Source organism: Furipterus horrens, unplaced genomic scaffold, assembly GCF_987537825.1.
Source record: "Furipterus horrens unplaced genomic scaffold, mFurHor1.1.pri manual_scaffold_7, whole genome shotgun sequence".
Classification (NCBI taxonomy): domain Eukaryota; kingdom Metazoa; phylum Chordata; class Mammalia; order Chiroptera; family Furipteridae; genus Furipterus; species Furipterus horrens.
The window spans coordinates 84,254,235-84,266,723 of record NW_028327177.1 but is presented as its reverse complement, the minus strand read 5'-3'; the positions used below and the strand labels follow the sequence as shown (position 1 = coordinate 84,266,723).

Genomic DNA, 12,489 nt, shown 5'->3' with positions numbered 1-12,489 from the left:
TAAAACTTTATTTAAAATAATAATGGCAGGGGGCAGGACTTGGCCAGACAGCCATACAGCAAAGCATGAGAACTCTCTTCCCTGGGTAAGGAATCCTGCTCTGCGCAGTGCCTCCAGCCACAAAAATAGAACTAGACACCAGCAAGAGGACCATAGAGGTGGGTCTCCCAATGAAGTCTTTAGTGTCATGATTGTTCTTGCTCTTGTGTCCTTTTAGTCATAAGCCATTTATTTAATACTTTTCCTACCATGTGACATGGTTCTCTTATCTTTTCAGTTCACTTGACTTTCCTGCTGACCTTCGAGATACCATGGGGGAGTGGGAGGCTCTCTCACACCTGGCTTAAATCTTGGCTCAACTACTTTTTAAGAAGCTGCTTGACTACTAGGACTGTATTTTTTCATCTTTTTTTTTTTTAATCTCAAGTTTTTAATGAAAGTTGTATAGATTACATTATTCCTGCATCTTCTCAATTGTTTCTTCCTTGTATTTGTCCTTTTCCTTTCCTATTTGGCTAGATTTGGCTTTACGTTCAAGGATCTTTTTGCAGTCTTTGTCCAGTTTTAGTCTGTTAATAACCACCTTGCTGGGGTGAATGCCCACATGAACAGTTGTACCATTAGCTTTCTCCCATTGTACTCGTTCATTGTAGATGACATATTTCTTTCTATAAACCTGGACTACTTTGCCAATCTGCTGCTCTTTGTAATGTCCTCATACAACTTGAACTTCGTCATCCTTTTGGATGGGCATGAATCAAACATTGTACTTCTGTCTCATCTCTTTGGAAAGAGTAGAAGACATAATCTTCCTGCAAATGTGAGAAGGTACATTGAAATGCCTTTTTCAGTTCTTGCTCTGGTCAGAAGTCACAAGGGGATTGAACTTTATTTTGACCACTGGCGCTTCAGCAATGGCCTCAAAAGAGAAGAGAGCCACAGGCTTCTTCCAGTTCTTTAAGTTTACCTGTTTTTCATCTTTTGACTGAAGCTTGAGGTAGATAATTCATAAAGTTATTATGACATTTATGAGTAGGAATAAAGCTTCACAAGTTACTATAAGTACTAAAATATATATACAAAATAAATCTAAATTGTTAATACTAGTTTGTACTTTCTGGCATTTCTTCTACTTTTATGAGTTTTTGTTCCAGATTTCCATATTTGATGAGGTTGGAAGCAGAAAACTCCTCAGAAAAGAATAAGTAATTGGTTTTTGTACTGCTAAGCCTGGCTGTGAGTGACAAAAAAAAAAACACAAAATAACAGTGGCTTAGGCAAGAGAACCTGGGCATCAGGATGCCAGGATGAAGGCCCCTTCCACCTTGAGCCTCCCACATCCACATTTTGTCAACAGTGGCTGCTCTGACTCTGTGGGCAGGTAAGCAATCAGAGAGGTCAGGACAGAAAGATAGGGCAAGGAGCAGGAGGTTTTGCCAAATCAATGAGTGGCTTCCTCAGTTACTCTCCGTCACATAAACCTGCTTTACTTTCTGCACTAACTGCAGTTCTTCTTGTGTCTTTGTTTACTTGTTTATTGTCTGTTTCCTCCCAATAAAATATTAAGTTTCATGATTATGAGAACTTTTATTTGCTGCTCTTTCCCTCAAACCTGATACAATAGCTGGCACATTGTAGATGCACATCAAATATGATTAGAAAGAATTCCAGAGTAAAATCATCTCCCTTTGACATACTGAAAAATCAGTTTTTTAAAAAAAATGCTGTATTGATTATGCTGTTACAGTTGTCCAAATTTCTTTTCCCTTTGTTCCCCTCCACCCAGTGACACCCCTCCCTCCATTTGTCCCCCCACCTTAGTCCATGCCCATTGGTTGTGCATATACAGTATTCCCTCACTTATCGCAGGTATTGTTCTAGACTACCCCACGAAGTAGGAACCTTACATTTATTCTACACTCTTAAACCTACGTAACTTTAACAACATACATATACAGTACTGCAAATTCCTGTGATATAGTGAAAAATCCGCGATAAATAATTAAATATAATATTTTTTAAAATCCTGCAATATGGTGAGGCTGTGATAAGTGAACCGCGATATAGAGAGGGACTACTGTAATTCTTCTCAACATCTTCCTGTCTACCCCCTCTTATGCTTCTTAATTCCTCCTATTATGCTTCTTAATTCCTGTACCATCTCCCTCCCTTCCCCCTCCCTGCTGACCTCCCCCCAATATGTTCCCCATACCTATAATTCTTTTCCCACTCTCGTTGCCTACTTAGTTTGCCTTTGTTTGGGTTCCCTAGCTTCTGTTGTTGGTTGTTGTGATACAGTTTTCATTTTAATGTTCATAGTTTTGATCCTCTTTCTTCTAAACAAGTCCCTTTAACATTTCATATAACAGTGGTTTGGATCTGATGAACTTCAGTTTTACTTTGTCCTGGAAGCACTTTCTCTGCCCTTCTATTCTGAATGACAGCTTCGCTGGATAGACTAATCGTGGTTGTAGGTTTTTGCTTTTCATTACTTTGACTATTTCTTGCCAGTCCCTTCTTGCCTTCAGAATTTCTTTTGAGAAATCAGCTAATAGACTTATTGGGACCCCTTTGTACATAATTCTCTTCTCTCTTGCTGCTTTTAAGATTCTCTCTTTATCCTTAATTTTGACATTTTGATTATAATGTGTCTTGGTGTGATTCTGCCTGGGTCCAGTTTTTTTGAACCTCTCTGTGCTTCCTGGACATGTAAGTCTATTTCCTTCACCAAGTTAGGGAAGTTCTTCTTCATTATCTTTTCACATAATTTTTCAATTTCTAGTTCTTCTTCTTTACCTTCTGGCAAACCTATGATTTAGATGTTGGCCTGCTTATAGCTGTCCCATAGGTTTCTGAGCCTCTCCTCATTTTCCTCACTTTTCATTTCCTCTTTCTGCACTGGTTGACTGTTCCTTCCCTATGTTCCAATTTGTTGATTTGATCTCTGGTTTTCTTTCCCTTACCACTTGTTTCCTATGTGTTTTTGTTCATTTCAGCAGGACTAGCCTTCATTCCTTCCCTGTCTTGTTTAAGACCTGTTGTTAGGTCTGTAAGCATTTTCATAACCAACGCTTTGAACTGTGCCTCAGAAAGATTTCCTATCTGCTGCTTCGTTAGATTAGATATTTACTATCTGGTCAGCTGTGTCACCGGGATCTCTATCATGGTATGTGCCATCCTGACACTTTTGTGTTTACCTTTGCTTCCTGGGCAGGGCTGTCACACCTCCTACACTATAGGGTGCAGAGACCCATGCACTCCTCACAACCAGGCAACCCTTCTCACCATGCTGTGGTGTTTTCTGTGGGGGTGGGAGCCTCCTTTCTCTGTCCCCAGCGCCTCTGGATCTCACAGTCCAAGGCAATGGGGGTCTGCCTTCCTGGCATTAGAATCGCAAGCTGATGGGTCTGTTCTGCAGCTGGGGGTGCTCCCCAGGCGCTTCTCGCCTCCCCTTAAATATGGGTGCCTGTGCTTACCGCCGTCCTGCTGCCATTACCGCTGCCGCTGCTGCTGCTGCCAACACAGCTTGACCTCTTCACCCCAGCTTTGTCCCTCCTACCCGTCTGGAGGAGCACCACTTCTTTATAACTTCATATGTTGGAACTTCTGGTTATTTCTGATTTTGGGGGTAGTTGTATTTCTTCTTAGTTGTGGAGTGAGACAGAGTGTGTCAGTCTAGGCCTCCATCTTGGCCAGAAGTCTCCTGTGTGTATTTGCCTCTGTGTCTTAGGCAGAGCTGTTGCTCCCCTTACGTTGTAAGGGGCAGAGCCTTAGGGGTTCGTCAGTACAGGGCGACCTGTTTCACCACATTGTGCTGCTGTATGTGGGAGAGGGGTCTGAGAAGGAACAATGCCACTTTCCCAGCGCTCATCCCTTTTCCAGGCACCTCTCCCACTTCCGTAAGGGATTGGTGCCTCTCTAGCTGTTGCCCTGGCTGTCGTTCCCAGAGTGGATGGGTCTGCAGTCATTCTAGAACAGTGGGGCCCCTTTAAACAAGTGGACTCTGCTGAGAGACCAGCAGTCTCTGCCTCTTCCCCAACCCCCACTGGTTTGCACAGTCAAAAGCAATGAGGGACTTATGGCCAAGATGGAGGTGTAGACAGACACACTGCATCTCCCTCCACTACTAAGAAGGAATACAACTACCTCAAAACTAGAAACAACCAGAATTTCCAGAAAATCAAACTACATGGAAGTCCTGCAAACAAAGATATAAAGAAGAAATACACATCCGGACAGGTAGGAGGATGTAGCCGGGTGGAGAGGACACGATGTGGTGGTGGCAACAGCGGCGGCAGCGGCAGCAGCAGCAGGCCAGCAAAAAGTGCAGGCACACATTTTAAAAGTTAGGAGGGACACCTGGGGAGTGTTCCCAGCTCTTCACCGGACCTCGCAGCCCATGGTCCCAGCACCGGGGAAAATCCCAGTGGGGGATGGGGTGGAGGCAGAAACTACCAATCTCTGCAGAGTCAGCTTGTTTGAAGGGTCCTCACGGTCCTAGAACGTTCGCAGACACATTCACTCTGGGAACGATGACTAGGGCAGCCAGTCCAGTGTATAAGTGGGAAAGGTGCCTGGAAAAGGTGTGAGTGCTGAGCAGGCAGCATTGTTACCTCTCAGACCCCTCCCCCACATACAGCACCACAGCATTGTGAAACAGGTCACCATGTACTGACCAATCCCTAGGTTCCGCCCCTTACAATGTAACAAGAACAACAGCTCTATCTGGGATGTGGAGGCAAACAAACACAGGAGCCTGTCAGAATGAGGAGACAGAAAAGTATGGCCCAAAATGGGGAACGGATCAAGGTTCCAGTAGGATAACTAAGTGACGAGGAGATAGCCAACCTAACAGATGAGGAGATAGACACCCTAAAAGACACAGAATTCAAAACACTGGTGATAAAGATGCTCACAGGCTTGACAGATATGCTTGAGTATGGGAAATGCATAAGAGAAGAAGTAAAGGCTATGCTAAGTGAAACAAAGGAAAATCCACACAAAACCAATGGTGAAAGGAAGGAAACCGGGGTTCAAATCATTGTTCTTCCTTTGGAACATAAGGAATAAAAAAACAGTCAACCAGTGTAGAATGAGGAAACAAGAATTTTTAAAAATGAGGAAACCTCCCCAAATTTTGCAAAGGAGATTGACATATAGGTCTGGGAAGCACAGAGAGTCCCAGGCAAGCTGGACCCAGAGGGGAGCACACCAGGACGCATCATGACTGTGATGCCAAAGGTGAAAGATAAAGACAGAGTCCTAGGGGCAACAAGAGAGAGGTGGAGAGTTGCCTACTGGGAGGATGCCTATAGGACTATCAGCTGATTTCTCAGAGGACAACTTACAGGCAGGAAGGGACTGGGAAGCAGTATTCAATGCGATGAAAAGCAACCTACAACCAGGATTACTCTATCCAGCAAAGCTATCATTTGGAATGGAAGGGCAGATGAAGTGCTTCCCAGACAAGGTGAAGCTAAAGTAGTTCATCATCACCAAGCCATTATTATATGAAATGTCAAAGGGACTTACTTAAGAAAAAGAGGGTCAAAACCATGATTACTAAAATGACAAACTCACAACTCTCAACCATTGAATCTAAAAAATAAAAACAAAATCCAACTAAACACACCAGAATAGGAACAGAATCATAAGTATGGGGATCATTTGGAGGGTTATCTATCAGCTGGGAGAGGGGAGGGAGAGAAATGGAGAAATGGTTCAGGGACTAAGAAGCATACTCGGTTGATACAAAATAGGCAGGGAGATGTTAAGAATAATATAGGAAAGGGTGAAGCCAAAGAACTTATATGCACAACCCATGGACATGAACTAAGGGGGGTGGGATTGCTGGAGGGAAGGTGGGTACTGGGTAGAGGGGAGCAAAGGGGGAAAAATTGGAACTACTCTAACAACATAATCAATAAAATATACTTAAAAAAAAAAAAAAGCAATGAGGCTTGATTTTCCCCATTGCTGGGACCGTGAGCTGTGTGGTCTGGTTAGGGGCTGGGAACGCTCCCCAGTTGTTTCTCCTGACTTTTTAAAACATGTAAATGTGCTTTCTGCTGGCCTGACACTGCCACCGCTCCTGCCACCACCATACTGTGTCCTCTCTGCCCTGGCTTTGTCCCTCCTACCTGTCTGGATGAGTATTTCTCTTTATATCTTTGTTTGTTGAACTTCCATGCAGTTTGATTTTCTGGAACTTCTGGTTGCTTCTAGTTTTGAGGAAATTGTATTCCTTTTTAGTTGTGGAGGGAGATGAAGCATGTCAGTCTAGGCCTCCATCTTGGCCAGAAGTCTGAAAACCTCAGTTTTTGTGCCCCTCAGAGTGCTTTGTGCATAGTAGGTTCTCGATACAAATACCTGTGTGAACACTGGAACAATGAATAGAATATAAGTCAGCTTGGATTAGTGCCAGGAAACAATAATATCTAACAATGATTACATGTCAAAGAATATGCAAAGTGTTTTACATGCTTTACCTCATTTACCACTCCTACAACCCAAGATAGATTGTAGTAATATTACTTCTAGTAGTAACAGTAGTAGTGGTGGTAGTAGTTGTGGCAATAGTAGTGGTAATAGCAGCAGTGTTTGTGGTAGCAGTGCTAGTGGTGGTAGTAGTAGTAGCATTATGAGTGGTGGTAGTAGTGGCAGTAGGAGTGGTAGTAGCAGCAGTGCTAGTGGTGGTAGCAGCAGTGTTAGTGGTAGCAGTTCTAGTGTTGGTAGTAGTGGCAGTACTAGTGGTAATGCTAGTACTAGTGGTAGCATTAGCAATACTAGTGGCAGTACTAGTAGCAGTAGCAGCAGCAGTCATCTCATTTTAATTATAAGGACACTAAACTTCAGGGAACTGAAATAACTTGCCCAAGGTCTTACCACTAAAAGAACAATAAAACTAGGACTTCACCTAAGTATATCAAAATTTAAGGTGTGTTGACTTAAACACCAGATTGTATTGCCCACAGAGGACCCCATTAAATGATGTGGCTATATTGAGATGATTTCAGGATTCCTGGGCTAATTGGAATAAGAGATGTTTGAGGTGCAATAGAGCAGTCTCTAATATGTATGGCAAAGAGGTACAAAGAAATACTCTGTGAAAGAATTACTTCATCATTGCCCATCAACTTGACAGTGAATTTGTCTGAACTTGTTCTATTATTTTATTATGAGTAGTGATAGGCATTCAACTTATATTCAAAGGAAAGTTGGTGAAGTTTAAAAATTAATGAAGAAAAACAAACCAAGCTGATAAAAAGTGAAACTTAAAGACTTTTCCAAACATTTGAAATCATATTTCTTTATAAAGAGATAAGTGCCCAAACTTTCCTTTAATTAGACTTTTTTTTTTTTTAATATAGTGCAGCTAAAAATCATGAAATCATGACCATAGTACAGGTTGGACAACTATAACCATAACATTATTTGGAATTCATTTTTTGAAAATGCAAGTCAAAATCTTCATGCTTGCAGCAGTGTAGGCTAGCAGGAAACATCCAGGACCTAGAAGTAGACACGTCTGACCTCAAATGCTGGCTTTGCCAGCTCCTGCCTGGGTAGTCAATGTCTTCTCACATCTCTGAGACTTGGTTTCCTCATCTTAAAGGGGAGTGTAGGTGAGTACTAAAATTTCCTTCACTGTTTTGTCATGAAAAATCAACAAATTAAAAAAAAAATTCACTTCACACAGCGTCTGCCAATTGTAAGCACTCTTGAAATGCTGACTTGGGATGTGAATGCAAACATCTGAGGTCTCTCCTTGGGAATTGCAGTATTTGCTGGCAGCACCATGAAGATAAATAGTACATTTCTGGATTGTTATTAGGAGCCTAGCCAATGCAAATCACTGAGCTTGTTCATCAGTTTTTCTTGGTTGAAGTTGATTTGGTTCTTTTTTAAACACTTCTTTAAAATTGAGGAATAACATACTTACATAAACCTTAACCACAGTGCTCAGTGAAATTTAAATGTTCATATACCAATATTTCCAGTACCCCAGGTTTCCTCACACACCTCCCAGTTGGTGCCCAAGGTGAACCAGTATTCTTTTCTGCTTTTTGTAACTTTTCATTTTGAAATAATCTCAACCTTACCAAAAAAAATTGCAAAACTTGGACAAAAAATTCCTGTTTACCAACTTCACCCATTTTTTCAAGTGTTAACGTATTTTCTAATTAAAGAACAATTGTCAAAACCCGGAAATTAACATTACCACTATTAACTATTCTACAAACCTTATCTCAATTATTCCACTAATGTCCTTTTTCTAGTCCAAGGTCCAAGCCAGGTTCATATACTGTATCCTTTTGTCATATTTCCTTAGTCTGCTGCAGTCTGGGACAGCTCTTGCATCTTTCCTATCCTTCATGACATTTTAAGGGACTGGCCTATTGTTTTATATAATGTTCCTCAATTTAGGTTTGTATGATGTTCCCTCAGGATTAAGTTCAGGCCATGAATTTTTTACAAGGATACCACAGAAATGATATTTTGCCCTTCTTCATGCTACCTATCTGGAAATATATGATAATTACTGATATTAGCCTTGATCACATGATAAAGGTGCTGTCTGCCAAATGTCTCAAGTGTAAAGCTATTATCTTCTCTTTTCTAATTAATAAATATCTTGTTGGTAGATATTTTGAGACTATGCCATTACCTTGTTACTCATCATACATTTACCTGCTAATTTTAGCATCCATTTTTACTCTTTGACAAAGGTGGTTTTCTATTTTTATCATTTCTTCTACATTTATGAATTTGAATTATGCTTTAAGGAAGAGGTGTCACTTCCCCATTTATTTCTTAATTTCTAATTAATATCAATCTCTATACTAATGGAAATATACTTTGTTCTAGGTATTAGAATTCATTACTATCAGTATTTATTTTACTGCTCGAATTGTACCAGCTTTGGCCACTGGCAGTGCCCTCATGTTGGCTCCTGCATCCTTTCATCGTGCTCCATCATATTTTTGAGCAGTTCCAAGCTCATCTCATGCTTTCCTTGCTCCAGTCCTGGAATCAACCATTGCTTTAAGAAGTCCTGGTTCCTTTTATTGGGGAATGGCATAGACACCACGATCTGGGAATCAATTGTGCTCATCGCCACTGGAATGTCGTTGTTTTCTTTCTTTTGTCTTTCTTTTCTGATTACAGTTAACTTACAATATTGTATTAGTTTCAGGTGTACAACATAGTGATTAGACAATTTTATATAACTTACAAAGTGATCCCTCAATAACTCTACTATCCACCTGACACCATACACAGTTATTAAAATATTATTGACTATATTCCCTGCGCTGTACTTTTGTCATTGTTTTCATTGCTCTGGATCCTCTCAGCAGAACACACTAGGAAATATATATGCATATACTAATGTACATCTGCATTTATTTCTACATCTATCTGTGTATATACCTTTGTGTGTGCACGTGTGTGTAAATTAATACATAATCATGGGTTCATACTGATAACTCTAATGCCAATCCAGTACCACAGAGTTTGTTCTATTATTTCTCATTTTCTTATTTATAACTCTTTTCTATGACAGTGAGAAACCCCTAATCTCATTTACAATATATTGCTCAGTCCTTGAATACATATAAGGTAGCCTCAGAATTGCTAACCCATATCCATGTTTAAAACGGTTCTTTAGCGCTATAACATACAGTGAAAACTACTGTTTTCCAGAGTTACTTTTTTAAAAAGTTGGTGCATCGCTCACCTCCAGTCATGCTGTTATTCAGGAGTAACACAGGTTCATTTGTTACTGTTTATATTCTACTTAGCTTCATCTGCATCCTGGTTGATTTCAGTTATGTATTTATATTTTGAGAATGCAAACATTAACACGGTTCAGGCTCCAGCACTCTGCTCAGAAGGGCCACTCCCCCTGTATTGCTTCCATCCCTGCCCCATTTATCCATTCTTTCCACCCCATGCCCATCCTCGCCTGTAGGGTGCCATCTTCATTCATTTCCATTATACCTACCCTCTGTTTCTTTTTGTAGAAGTAAGCAGACACACACATATTTTCCTCCATCTCCTTCTTTCTTACATGAAAGATGGCATATGCAGATACTCTTTTGCACTTCACTCTTTTCACTGAAAACATACTCTGGAAATCGCATTTTATCTCTTCAATAAGACTTTCTTCATTTTTTTTTTTAACAGCAACACAGCACTCCACTATGTGATGTACCCTGGTTACTCAACCATTCTTCTAGATTTGAGCATGTAGGTAATTCTTCAATATTTTGTAACTACTAACAGTGCCGTGAAAAAAATATGTATGCATATTTTTGTATTACTGGAGATGTGTTTTCAGTACAAATTCCTAGAAAGATTGCTGGGTCAAAAGGTAAGAGTGTGTGGAGTTTTGTTACATATTTCCAAAGTCCCATACATAGGGCTTGCACAACTGTGCACTTCCACCATCAATATATGAGAGTAGCCATTGCCCCCAAAGTCTTGCTAACAGAATGAGTTGTCATTATATTTAATGTTCACAAGCTGACAGGTAAGAAATGGCATTTCAGTGTTGTTCTAATTTACATTTACCTAGTTACCTAATTATGAGGAGTTTCAATGTTTTTTAAATAAGCTTAAGGGCCATTTGTGTGTGTGGTTTGTTCATGTGGTCTTTTCCCTTCTTTTGTTAGGTTATTCTAAAGCCAATTTTTAAATGCTCTTTATGTTTTAGTAGTATTGGGCTATGTGATATATGTTACAAATATTTTTTCCCAGTTTGTCAGTCGTCTTTTTTACTTTGTTTATAGTGTTTTTTGGAGTGAAAATTAAAAAGTGTTTATGTAGTCAAATATAATTATGTTTATATTTATATTTACTGATACTACTTTTATTGTCTCTAGATTTTGACTTATTGTTAGAAAGCCTTTTCTTATACTATGGTTAATGAAGAATTCGACCATGCTTTCTTCTAGTACTTGTATAGTTTCATTTTTCCATTTTCCATTTGGCTCCCTAATTCATTTGGAAATTATTCTAGTGAAAGGTAGGAAGTATGTATTTAATTTTATCTTTTATAATTGGCTACCCAGTTATCTCAGCACCATTTATTAAAAGTCTTTCTTTTGGCCCTGCTCCAATAGCTCATTTGGTTGGAACATCATCTGGATAAGCCAAGGTTGGGATTTCGATTCCCAGTCAGGCCACATGCAAGAATCAACCAACAAAGGTATAAATAAGTGGAAAAAACAAACTGATATCTCTCTCTTCCCCCGCTTCTCTCAATAAATAAAAATTTTATACATATTTTAAAAATAAAAAAATAACTTTTTTAAGTCTTTATTTTGCTCTAGTGATCTGAGATACCACCTTTATCATGTGCAAAATTTTTGTATATACTTCCATCTATTTTTAAGCTCTATTCTATTCTATATGTGTATTTTTCTTTTTGTTTGTAAATACTATACTGTTCTAATTACATTTGGCTGGTAGAACAATGAAGTTTTTCTTTTTCAGTGTAGATAAAAACTATTTTGACTTCTATCACTATAGATTAATTTTGGCTGTCTTTGATCTTCATATAAATGGAACTATATTTTGTGTCTGACTGCTTTCATTAATCTTTTATCTCTGAGGTGTATCGATATAGTAAGAAGTATCAGTAGCTTGTTATTTTCATTGCTGTGTAGTATTCATTTGCATGTATATGCCATGATTTCTTTATGCATTCTTCTGTTGTTAGACATATGGGTTGCTTCCAGCTTGAGCTGATCATAGGATAAGTGTATGCTTAGCTGTAGTAGATACTACCAAATGGTTTTTCAAAGTGTTTGTAGCAATTTATACTATTACCAGCAATATTTGAGATTTCCAGTTAGTCCACAGTCTTGTTAGCAATTGATATTGTCAGTATTTTAAATTGTTTAAAAAGGAAAAGAAAAAGGAAAACCTTACATGACATAATGTCTTCCTCTTGAGACTCAGAAGCCATTTCCAAAGCAAGGAACTCCCTTGAAAGAAACACAAACAAACTCAGTAGACTCCATTTCCAACACACCTAACAAGTTACTCATGGCAATAATGAATAACAGTTTTATAGAAAAGTGTAAAAAAGTGATTATTAACCTATAATCAGTGTAGTAGTTTGTCACCTATTCATAAGCTATTTTCTTCCTTCTTTACTAGGAGAACCTCAATTTTGTTTGGCCCCCATTCTTCAGGGATAGTGAGCCTATCTTCAACTCATGGGGGAATCCTGATTAACTTAATCTAATCATGGCTTTCCTGTTCCTGTCACAGCAATTAGCTGAGGAATGAGCATGTGACCCAGGTCTAGACAGTGAGAAATGAGGGAAGGACTGCTGGGATTAGGAGGCTCCTAGAAGAAGTTTCCTTATTGTTAAGAATGAGATTCCAAAGGAAATGGTCCTTTTCACCTCCATGGAACGGCAACAGCTACCTGACTGCCAGACTGAAAATGCAGTAAATCCAAGATATGGTGATGAA

The 12,489-nt window shown here is 39.4% G+C and overlaps 1 pseudogene; it reads right to left on the bottom strand.

Annotated features, from left to right (window-relative positions):
- Positions 1-454: 454 nt before the first annotated feature.
- Positions 455-8,945, bottom strand: LOC150004730 (large ribosomal subunit protein uL24 pseudogene; annotated as a pseudogene).
- Positions 8,946-12,489: the final 3,544 nt, after the last annotated feature.